At 44.8% G+C, this 12,168-nt stretch overlaps 1 pseudogene; it reads right to left on the bottom strand.

Annotated features, from left to right (window-relative positions):
- Nucleotides 1-2,184: 2,184 nt before the first annotated feature.
- On the bottom strand, nucleotides 2,185-6,286 carry LOC120928284 (annotated as a pseudogene).
- Between the last annotated feature and the right edge of the window lie 5,882 nt (nucleotides 6,287-12,168).

Consider the following 12,168-nt stretch of genomic DNA (forward strand, 5'->3'; position numbering starts at 1 on the left):
TATCTCGAATATTCGACTATATATTCGAGATATATCGCGAAATCGAATATGGCGTATTCTGCTCAACACTAAATATGAGCTATCAGTAATGTCCCCTGTCCTGTAATTTAGGATATCATTTCTCAGTCACCCTATGGCCCTATATGGCCATATCGGACAGAAGTGGTAAATACCCACAGTGATAGGGAAGCAGAAAATAGTTTGAAACATGTGCTGTCAGAAAGGCAAGTACATAGCACTTTAATTAAGTAGCTGGCATTATTTTGGTATTGACCCTGACAATGACAGGTTCACTTTAAATAAGCCTGCTATTATGCTGATGTGTGTTTAGGTCCATTTTAATATTAATATACTGTTCAAAAGACAGGAAATACAGAATCTATACTATTATACTGTTAACTCTGATTTAAGAACTGCGTTTTTTTGCCATAACAAAAGCAGTTAAAAATAGTAGAATCTTAAATAAGTGTTTGCTGAAGGAGTACTTAATAAATAGAATGAACTCCCAGTAGGATTGGAATAAAATGTGTCAGCAGTGCTAGGATATAAGTAATTATAAAAAAGACTGCAGGGTGATCCTATCTGCAGCTATTTAAGGACCAATAAGCTAAAAATGCAAGTTGGCTTAAATAAAAGAGGTATTATTTGCAATAAAGTTATGCAAATAAAGCTTCATGTACTTAAATCCCAACTCCAGTTACCATTTTTTTTTAAATAGCCCCCCCCTTCCCTTTCCCGGGCAGCACTACTAAACGTTCTCACACTCCAGCAATGCCCTCTGTGTCCTCCTTCACTTGTCATCACAGATCCTCTTCTGGTAGCATCAACCCACTTCTTGTGAGTCCAGGCTATAATGTACATGTAGCACTACCCCCGTAGGTGCTGCTGGTTTAGTTTTGGGTCTTGCAGGTTACCTCACTCTTCGTTGTCTAGGGGATGAAATGAGAGTCTAAGAAACTTCAATGTCCACACAAGTTGTAAATCCCTTTTCTGTCAGGTTTTTATTTTCACATAAACTTTTATAAGTAGAGGGACGGAGGGTTAGGGGAAGGTTCAGGCACACAATGCAGATCAACGGGGAACTTCTATGGTTTCAAAAGTCAACTTACCACTTTTCTCCGAGTGGGTATTGCTCACCCGGATAGTCCTCTCTCACTGGCCTAGCAGCCGGGATTATGCACAGACAAAAAAGGATACAGTCTCTGTCACAGACCTTTATTTGAAAGTAGAAATAAACTGTTCCAGAATACAGTCTCTGTCACAGACCTGTCTTTGAAAGTAGAAATAAACTGTTCCAGAATCCTCTGCCACAGGATTTAGTACCTGGATCTCCAGCCGTACAGTTTAGAGCCTTTACACCGACCCGGCAACACTGTAAGGCATCATAGAATACGGTGTATCCTCTAATAATGTTACCAGGCCTCTCCCGAGATACCAGCCTTCCGCTTGGTCCTTTCCAGAACAGGTCCTCCCCTGGTTTCCTCCATTGAGTGGCTTTCCTCCCACAGGACAGACAGCACAGGATCACCTTCAAAGTGCAGGCCCCAGTCAAGACAGCTGGGCCTACCTGGCGGAATTGCAGCCTCGGGCCAATGTGGTTCCGGGGCTGAAAATGGACCATCACATACCTCGAGCAAGGAGGGCCACGAGGCAAACAGGACCCAATAAAATGGCATCTGCGCTTAAGTATCCTTCCCCAGCATGCCCAGCGGGGAGACCACTCCCACTGGGCTGTTCCCAGGGAAAGACACTGTTATGTCCCCTTGCCGCTCTGTGTCTCTCAGGTGCTGCTGGCAATGCTGCCAGTATCTGTTCAGCAAGTTACACACACAGGCCGATGTACTACTTAACCAGAGCAAGGTTTATTACTCAGAACATTATGGAATTCTTACATGGAGGAGTCTTATTCCAAACAGCTTCTGTCCTTATCAGATGTAATCCCTTCTCAGCCTCATGTGTCTGCTTCCAGTTCCCCTCACACACTGTCTGACTTCCTGGTACAGCTCCTCCTCCCCCATCATGCATCAGGAGAAAGAGGGTAAAGGTCACAGTGATCTATCACAAACATCACACCTCCTTTCCTTCCCCCAAAAAAAAAAAAAAAAAACATAACAAGAGAACAAAATGTTGAACACATAACATAACAAGGCAAGCGAGATCAGTTCAGCAAGTAGTATCTCCAACTCAGTTCTGTGATTTCCGCAGCACTTCATGAGCCCTTTGTCTCTGTTCCCTGACCTCCAATGTGTCCCGTAAGATTTCAGCACTTTGCCAGCGAGGCGTTTGACGTCTTTGACGGGTAGACTTACGAAGAGGCACAGCACCGGGAGGGATAGAGTCAGTCAAAGGTTCTGGAGATGTCAGTGGGCGTCCCACAGACAAATCAGTCTCTGTAACTCCAGGCACATGTCCGGGCTCCTCAGGAATATGGTCACCAACCGGTTCAGGGTTTGGTTGTAAACTTGTGGGATCATGCCAGACACCATGCCATATGTCACCAGCAGAGTTCAGAGTAGACTCTGGTGGGTGGTTAGAAAGAGGGGTCGGGTTTGTCACTAGTGGCCGGCAAATGCGTTTCCTCAATTGTGAAAGGTGTCGCCGAACACAAATGCCTTCCTCTAGGCGGACAAGGTACATTCTTCTGCCAAGAGTTCCATCAATAACGCCAGGAAGCCAAGGAGGCAAAGCTCTGTAATTCCGAGACCATACAAGATCACCGGCACGGAATCCCAGACGGCCCGGCGGAGGAGGTGTTGGTGACTGTTCCTGCGGACGAACTAAATCAAGTTTGGTGCGGAGATGCCTGCCAAACATAAGAAAAGCCGGTGACAGCCCAGTAGTAGCGTGTTTCGTGTTACGGTACATGATCAAGAATTCCAGCAGCTTCTCTTCTGACAGTCCAACCTGGTCCAGAGTGGACAGTAAGTGCTTCTTAAATGTCTGCACAAATCGTTCTGCCAGCCCATTTGAAGCTGGATGATAAGGAGCTGTTTTGTAGTGTTGGACGCCCAAGCCACTAAGGAAGGATTGAAACTCATGCGATGTAAATTGAGTTCCATTGTCGGAGACTATGGCTGTTGGCAAGCCATATTGAGCAAAAAGCTTCCTTAAGACTAGAATGGTAGCAGCTGAGGTAATAGAAGGCATTTGAAAAACCTCCGGCCATTTTGAATGCGCATCTACCACGATCAAATACATTTTACCCTGGATGGGGCCAGCAAAATCAAGATGGAGTCTGGACCACGGTTCTGTTGGCCATGGCCAAGGTTGCAGGGTTCCTCTCTTTTGGGGTCGCTGGGCTTGACAGCACCCAGGACATTGAGCAACATAATCTTCAATTGCCGTATCCATTTGTGGCCACCAAACATAGCTCCGGGCTCGCTGCTTCATGCGCACCACACCAGGATGGCCTTCATGCAGTATCCTTAGCATGGTTGATTGCAAGTACTGGGGTACAATCACTCTATTGCCCCATTGTAGGCAACCAGCATTAGTCACAAGCTCACATTTTCTGGCAAAGTACGGACGAAATTCACCTGAAACTCTCTCTGGCCATCCAGTCTGAACATAAGAGAATATCTGAGACAGGAAAGGATCTGTGGCTGTATGTCTGGCAATCAGGGAGGTGGACATGCAAGATTGTAGCCTGTGTACTTCCACTACACGTATCTCTCTTAGTGGGTGGTCTCCAAGTGGCAATCTGGAAAATGCATCTGCATTGCCATGGGTATCATGGGAGCGGTATCTGATAGAATAAGTATAAGCTCCTAAAAATAAAGCGTACCTTTGTAAGCGAGATGCGGTTGTTGTAGAAATTTCTGAGGGTTCAGTATTGACAACAGAGGTTTGTGGTCAGTGATAAGTGTGAACTCCCGACCATAGATGTACGCGTGAAATTTTTTTGTGGCCCATACAATGGCCAAAGCTTCCTTGTCAATCTGGGAGTAGTTTTGTTCTGCTGAGGTTAAAGACCTGGAGGCAAAAGAAATGGGGCGCTCCGTGCCATCCGGCATGACATGGGAAAGCACGGCACCCAGTCCATAAGGCGAGGCGTCACAAGCCAGGATGACGGGTTTCTTTAAATCATAGTGGACCAGAACTCGAGAAGACAGAATGAGTTCTTTAGTAAGCCGAAAAGCTTCTTCACATTTGTCTGTCCATATCCATTTAGCTCTTGCATCCAGTAAGCGATGTAATGGGTAGAGCTGGTGTGCTAGGTTCGGCAAGAAACGGTGGTAGTAATTTAGGAGGCCAAGGTAGGACCTGAGCTGGGTGACATTCCGGGGGGTAGGGGCATGGGTAAGGGCTTTAACCTTTTCTTCAGTAGTGTGTAACCCATGTCGGTCCACCGTGTGGACACAAAACTCCAGTTGAGACTTGAGAAATTCGCATTTTGAAAGATTGACACACGTAAACCATACTTTTGGAGTCTCTCTAGCACAGCTTCAACATTCTTTCTGTGTTCTTCATCAGTGGGACCAGTGATGAGCATGTCATCCAGTAGACATTGGGTGAAAGGTATTCCTGCCAGTACCTCATCCATGATCCACTGCCAGATGGCTGGAGCTGGGGCTATGCCAAAAACCATGCGGTTATACTGGAATAATCCTTTATGAGTGTTAATGGTCAACAGATGGCGTGAATCTGGGTGTACTTGCAGTTGCAGGTAAGCTTGCTTTAAGTCTATTTTTGTAAACTTTTGCCCCCCAGCCAGTGAGCCAAATAAATCTTCAAGTCGAGGCAATGGGTATTTATCCACAAGAAGTTGGTTGTTCAGAGCTACCCTGAAATCACCACAAATCCTAATGTCTCCATTCTTTTTCTTGACAGGCACAATTGGTGATGCCCATTCACTTCTATCCACTTTCGTTATGATCTTTTCAGCCAATAGGTGGTCCAGCTCTGCTTCCACTTTCTTCCAAAAGGCAAAAGGTACTGATCTTGCCTTACAAAAACGAAGTGTAGCACCAGGCTTCAAGAGGAGGTGGGCCATCTTTCCTTTTACGGTGCCCAAAGAGTCCTCAAAAACCTCTTTAAAACGTGACTTCAGGGATTCCACCCAATGGTCTACTTTAGAAAGCAATGTACATTGGGCAATGGTAAAAGGAGGCATGCCCAGGGCTTTGATCCAGTCCCTTCCATACAGCGGAGGACTTCCATTCCTTACAACATAAAGGCGCAGACTTTGACTGCGGTTGCCTAATGTAACAAGGGGTTTTACATAACCCAAGGGCTGTAGTAGTTCCTTGCTGTAGGTTTGTAGTGTGAGCTTTGTAGGTTTTAGCGGCAGGGACAGACCCGATGCCTTTAAATCAGTCCATGAAATGACAGACACAGCTGCCCCTGTATCAACATCCATGGAGACAGGACAGCCATTGAGTGTGACATCCACTTTAATCGCAGGAGTACTCCCAGCCACTCGAAACAGTCCAACATGCTGGACACAGGTCTCCTCATCAGAGCTGAAACCGTTATTGTCCATATCCACACGGAATGTCTGTTTACGTCTATCTTTTGTGGTAGTGTTCGGGGAGCGAGAGCTGCGGCAAACGCGCCCAATATGACCAGTCTTTCCACAGCGAAAACAAACGACATCCTTGAACTTGCAAGCAGGTGCACTGTGAGTAGTGTTACCACAACGGTAGCAAGTCGGGGTCCCAGAGACAGAAGAATTAGGGTGGCGAGGTTTAAGCTGAGTGGCAGGGGACTGGCGTCTCGAGCGTTGAGTGATAGCAGTGTGGAATATTTCCTCACCCTGGCTTGCAGGAGTTGTAGGTAGTGCCTTCAGTAGGGTGGCGTCCCGTGTTGCCAACTCCATGACCGTAGCAAGGTCAGTGGCTTTTGTCAGAGTCAAGTCGGGTTCTGTGAGTAAACGTTTCTGTATGGCTGGGTCGCAGAGTCCCATGACGAACATGTCACGGAGAGCCGTCTGCAGGTAGTCTCCAAACTGACAAGTGGCAGCTAGTTTACGTAAAGCAATGATATATGTCTTTATATCCTCCCCGGCCTGCTGCCTTCTACTGTAGAATTTAAACCGCTCTGCGATTTCTAACGGCTTCGGGTTGTAGTGTGTATGTAGCGTCTGAATTAACTCAGGCAGGGGCTTAGAGGCCGGCTTGTCTGGAGAAACAAGGTCTCTGAGGGTTCGATATGCAGCTTGACCCAATGCAACTTTCTTTTCAACAGTCACATTATTTGCTTCCATATACTGTTCCAGCCTCTCCACCCAGGAGCTCCATGACTCAGCTGCAGGATCAAATGGTTGAATAAACCCTATGAAGGCCATGTGTGCTAAAATCCACAATCCTCGTCGCCACTGTTATGTCCCCTTGCCGCTCTGTGTCTCTCAGGTGCTGCTGGCAATGCTGCCAGTATCTGCTCAGCAAGTTACACACACAGGCCAATGTACTACTTAACCAGAGCAAGGTTTATTACTCAGAACATTATGGCATTCTTACATGGAGGAGTCTTATTCCAAACAGCTTCTGTCCTTATCAGATGTAATCCCTTCTCAGCCTCATGTGTCTGCTTCCAGTTCCCCTCACACACTGTCTGACTTCCTGGTACAGCTCCTCCTCCCCCATCATGCATCAGGAGAAAGAGGGTAAAGGTCACAGTGATCTATCACAAACATCACAGACACCCAATACTCTCTGGCTTGCCTGTGTTCCAACATTGGCCTGCGATGTTAACGCTACCTACAGGCAAACAATGGGAAAACCCTCCAAGCACAGCCATAGCCGGAACAGAGGCTGATTTAGCCTTATGCCAAGTACACACGGTCGTTTTTTGTGATGAAAAAAACCCTAATTTTTTCTCATGAAAAAAAATGACGTTTTTCAAACTTCATTTTAAAAAATGACGTTGCCTACACACCATCGTTTTTTCAAAATGCTCTAGCAAAGCGTGGTTACGGCGGCACTCTGTTCCATTCAAGCTTGCGTCATAACTTGCTTCTGAGCATGCGCGGGTTTAAAAACGTTGTTTTAGCCTACACACGGTCATTTTTTATGACACAAAAAACAACGGTTTGAAAAACGACAAAAACAATTGAAGCATGCTCAAATTTTTTTTCGGTCGTTTTTCAGAAGACATAAAACGACGTTTTCCCCACACACGGTCATTTTAAATGACGTTTTTACAAATATTGTTTTTTTCATCACAAAAAACGACCGTGTGTACGCGTCATTAATCATCAGAGTCTGAGCTAACTACCAGCTCAGACACCCACTAAATTTAAACATAGCGCCTGGTCATCAGGAGACATCTCTTCTGACCAGCTGAGAGATACCTAGAAAGAAAAGATACTGAAAAATGTAAAGATAAAATCAGTGGATCCAATGGGTGTGGCAAAAAGTCCAAAGGGGAATGGCTCCCTTTTGGAGTTGGGTGTTAACGTAAACTCAATGACTATGCTTCCCATTGGCTAATAAAAGTATAGAGTGGCCTCACTGGCTAATAGACATGTGCACACTGAATTTTTTGTTCTGAATTTCGGTTTCATCCAAAAAATACATGTATTTAGTTACTCTCAAAATTTGTTTTTATTTATTTTGTTTTGTTAAAAAATGCACTTGTATGAAAATCCGAATTACGGTAATTAAGGTTGAATTTGTAAATTGAAGGCTTATGGTGGCTGTCAGATGTTCTAAGAAGTTTTGACGAAGCAGCTAAACTGTGCAACCGCCCACAAATGCTCCGCCCACAAGCTATAGTAGAATTCTAATGTTGTTTGACTAGTAATAATTATTATTACTAGTCAAACATTAGAATTCTTCAATAGCATATGGGCAGAGCATTTGACCGTAAATGTCTGCTTGTGGCGATCGTATGCTTTTAGCTGCTTCGTTGGAATCTTCATGGGGCAGATCCACAAAAGCATTACGCCGGCGTATCTCTTGATACGCCGGCGTAATTTTAAATTTCCCACGTCGTATCTTTGTTTTGTATCCACAAAACAAGATACGACGGCATCTGGGATCGATCCGACAGGCGTACGTCTTAGGCCCCATACACACGACCAAACATGTATGCTGAAACTGGTCCGCGGGCCAGTTTCAGCAGAGATGTTTGGTCGTGTGTGGGCGCGAGCGGGCCGAATTCCAGCAAACATTTGCCCGCCGGGCCTTTTCCCAGCGGACAAATATTCCTGGACGTGTTTTAAAACCGTCCGCTGGAATGCTGCCCGCTCGGACATGTACGGTCGTCAGTACAGACCTACCGTACATGTCCAGGCGCCCGCCGTCCCTCGCATGCGTCGAATGACTTCGACGCATGCGTGGAAGCCTTTAAATGGCAGGCCCGCCCACGTCTCCGCGTCATCGCCGCGTCATCGTCGCGGCGACGACGCGGACACGCCCCGCGTATTGTTTACGCGCGGACTTCTGTACGATGGTGTGTACAACCATCGTACAGAAGCCCTCTGGCAGACATGTACGGTGAAAACGGTCCGACGGACCGCTTTCACCGTACATGTTTGTTCGTGAGTACCCGGCCTTAGTACGCTGTCGGATCTTAGATGCAATATTTTGGTGGCCGCTAGGTGGCGTTTCCGTTGATTTCCACATCGAGTATGTAAATTAGCTATTTACGGCGATCCACGAATGTACGTCCGGCCGGCGCATTTTTTTACGTCGTTTTCGTTCGGCTTTTTCCAGCGTATAGTTAAAGCTGCTGTTATGAGGCATACTCAATGTTAAGTATGGCCGTCGTTCCCGCGTACTATTTTTTCCGGGTTAATTTCGAGCATGCGCACTGGGATACCCCCACGGACGGCGTTTACGTCGGGTCACGACATATTAACATAAAACACGCCCCCATTACATCCATTTGAATTAGGCGCCATTACACCCGCAAATATACACTATGCCACCGTAACTTACGGCGCGGATTCTTTCTGGATTTGAAAAAAAAAGTAAGTTACGCCGTACGCCGTTGTACGAGGATCTGCCACCATGTCTCTATAATGTCAAATCTTTTTGAATAATCTTGGACTAATAGAGTTAGATTAGGCACATTCCGATGAGAATAAACCGAAGTTCAGTTTCATCGGACCAAACCGACCGTGTGTATAGGCCATCGGTCTGTTTTCCTTCGGTCCAAAATTTTAAAACATGCTTCAAAACCGAACCGATGGACCGCTGCCCCATCGGACCAAACCGATGGTTAGTACAGAAAAGCATCGGTTCAAAACCCACGCATGCTCAGAATCAAGTCGACGCATGCTTGGAAGCATTGAACTTCGTTTTATTCAGCACGTCGTGTGTTTGACGTCACCACGTTCTGACCCGATCGGATTTTGGACTGACGGTGTGTACACATATCAGGCCGTACGGCCACTTCAGAGGTGAACCGATGAAAACATGAAAAAAACATGAAAAAATGTATTTCAAATTTTTTGCATTTCGGATTCTGTGCGTTCCTTATCGTCTTGTTAAAACGAACACGAAAATCCCCGAAATTCGGACGAAAATGCATTCAGACGATAGGGAGTGCACATGTCTACTGACTAATAGGAAAACACAATATGCAGATCCGAGATTCTGACTGCATTTAGACTAGATGTTGTGTACATTTTAGAGTTGGTGCTTTATACAGTATTAAAGCCCGAAGATCAGCTTAACAGCCAGTTAAGGAGGGTCTGGAAGAGTATGCATGCCATCTTCTTGAAGACACAGAAGCCTTAGGCCCTGTACACACATGGTCGGACCGAACCGATGAGAATAAACCGAAGTTCAGTTTCATCGGACCAAACCGACCGTGTGTATAGGCCATCGGTCTGTTTTCCTTCGGTCCAAAATTTTAAAACATGCTTCAAAACCGAACCGATGGACCGCTGCCCCATCGGACCAAACCGATGGTTAGTACAGAAAAGCATCGGTTCAAAACCCACGCATGCTCAGAATCAAGTCAACGCATGCTTGGAAGCATTGAACTTCGTTTTATTCAGCACGTCGTGTGTTTGACGTCACCACGTTCTGACCCGATCGGATTTTGGACTGATGGTGTGTACACATATCAGGCCGTACGGCCACTTCAGAGGTGAACCGATGAAAACGGTCCGACGGACCAGTCACATCGGTTTGGTCTGACCGTGTGTACAAGGCCTAAGACCCTCTCAGTTCCCTTAGCATTCCAGAAATCCTTTTGAATGGTATCCACCCCCCCCCCCAGATGGGCACAGCTGGAGCCAGACTGACAAGCTTTGCACACATCTGTGTTGAACAGTGCCAAGACATGTGGGTAGTTTTGACTGATGAGCCCTGTACACACGATCAGTCCATCCGATGAAAACGGTCTGATGGACCGCTTTCATCGGTTAAAAAAACGATCGTGTCAGAACGCGGTGACGTAAAACACAATAACGTGCTGAAAAAAAGTTCAATGCTTCCAAGCATGCGTTGACTTGATTCTGAGCATGCCTGGATTTTTAATCGATGGACGTGCCTACAAACGATCATTTTTTTTCTATCCGTTAGGTATCCATCGGTTAAATTTAAAACAAGATTGCTTTTTTTTAACCTATGGATAAATAACCGATGGGGCCCACACACGATCAGTTTGGTCCGATGAAAACGGTCAATCAGACCGTTCTCATCGGTTTGACCGATCGTGTGTACGTGGCATAAGACATGGTCCAGGGTAATGCATTCTCCTCAAAAAAAAAAACATTCTCTGTCAGTACCTACAAACCAGCCAGTTCCAGTTCCAGCAGGTAAATAGTCTCTTTGCCTCAGTCTAAGTTTTATTCTCCTCTGTTTTTCCTTCAGAAGACCAGAGATTGGATTCCAGTGATCAACTTAAAAAACCCAAACTACTATACATTAGCGAACTAGCGAAACGCGTAGAGGCTGTTTGGACACACACATTGAGGGTGCAGCACACCAGCGCGCACGGACCCCTTGTAGCAATACATGCGGAGCACAGCGGGGCAAGCACACCTCTTAGGACGCCACTTAAATGCTGGTCAGCGGCTTTTAACGGTTGACACTGCCAAAGACACTCAGTGCCGGTCAGAGGCACTTTATATTGTAAGTGTTATATTTTTTTACCTTTTTTAAATAAATACATATTTTAATATACTACACCATGATGAGCCCCTTGTTTTTGAGGAATTGATGACACCTTGTAAAAGGGAAAAGGAGGCAACACCCACTGACCGACAAAGAAAAGACACCACTTTGGAGCCTAATAATATCTGGGGTCTGGTGAGTGTTGATTTTAACCATTGGTGATGGTGGCACATCTTTGTCGGGTGGAAGAGATAGCGGCACTTTCCTGTATACAGCATTACCAATATTGAACCTTGTGTTTGCTGGAACCTATTGTATAAGAGCAAGATTGCCTGTCATTTGGACTATTTTTAAGTGCAGCCAGCACATTGCACATTTGTATGGTTGTTTGATAATTATTTCACTTTTATTGATATTTATTTTATTTTGTTGCAATATTGGTTATTGGACAACTCACGGTGCAGTTGGCGTACCGCATATTGGGTTTTTACACACACATATATATATATATATATATATAATATATTTTTTTGTAATATCTTTCGTATTGTTTTCACTATTTGGTTGGTCAGTAGCAGCAACAGCCATTTTTCTCATAGAAGCACTGTGGCATATGGATTGTATGCTGACACACTGATCTAGATATATGATTTAAGTTTGAAATCACTGTGTCACATTTGTATGTCTCATATATTTCTTATATTTTTTATTTGGAAAGGAAATACTACGCGCCAAAAATGTTAAACTATAAGTGAGCTGCTACCCAAAATAATCAAAGATTATGAAGTTATGTGTAAAAATAGGGTGCGCTGAATATATATAATAATAGTATTAAACAATATTTAAAACTAAATATGAATACTAGACATCAAAGAAGAAACAAAATATTATGGTGAATCAATATATCCAGTCCCTGGATGTTATTGATATTAAAGTGATAATCAAAAAAGGTGATAAACAAATATGAGTCCACAATCAAAAATAAGAAAAAGTAAAAAAGTCCAGTGGCGACGTTTTTAAAGCTGGAAAAATGAATTCCCATAAGTGATTTCTTAATTGAAAGAGGTGTCGTGTTTTCAATCAATATGATCCACCTTCACCGTGATTTGGTCAAAACACCCAATGTGAGTAAATAGGCAGGCTCCTTACCAGATGG

This window comes from Rana temporaria, chromosome 2, assembly GCF_905171775.1.
Source record: "Rana temporaria chromosome 2, aRanTem1.1, whole genome shotgun sequence".
Lineage (NCBI taxonomy): Eukaryota > Metazoa > Chordata > Amphibia > Anura > Ranidae > Rana > Rana temporaria.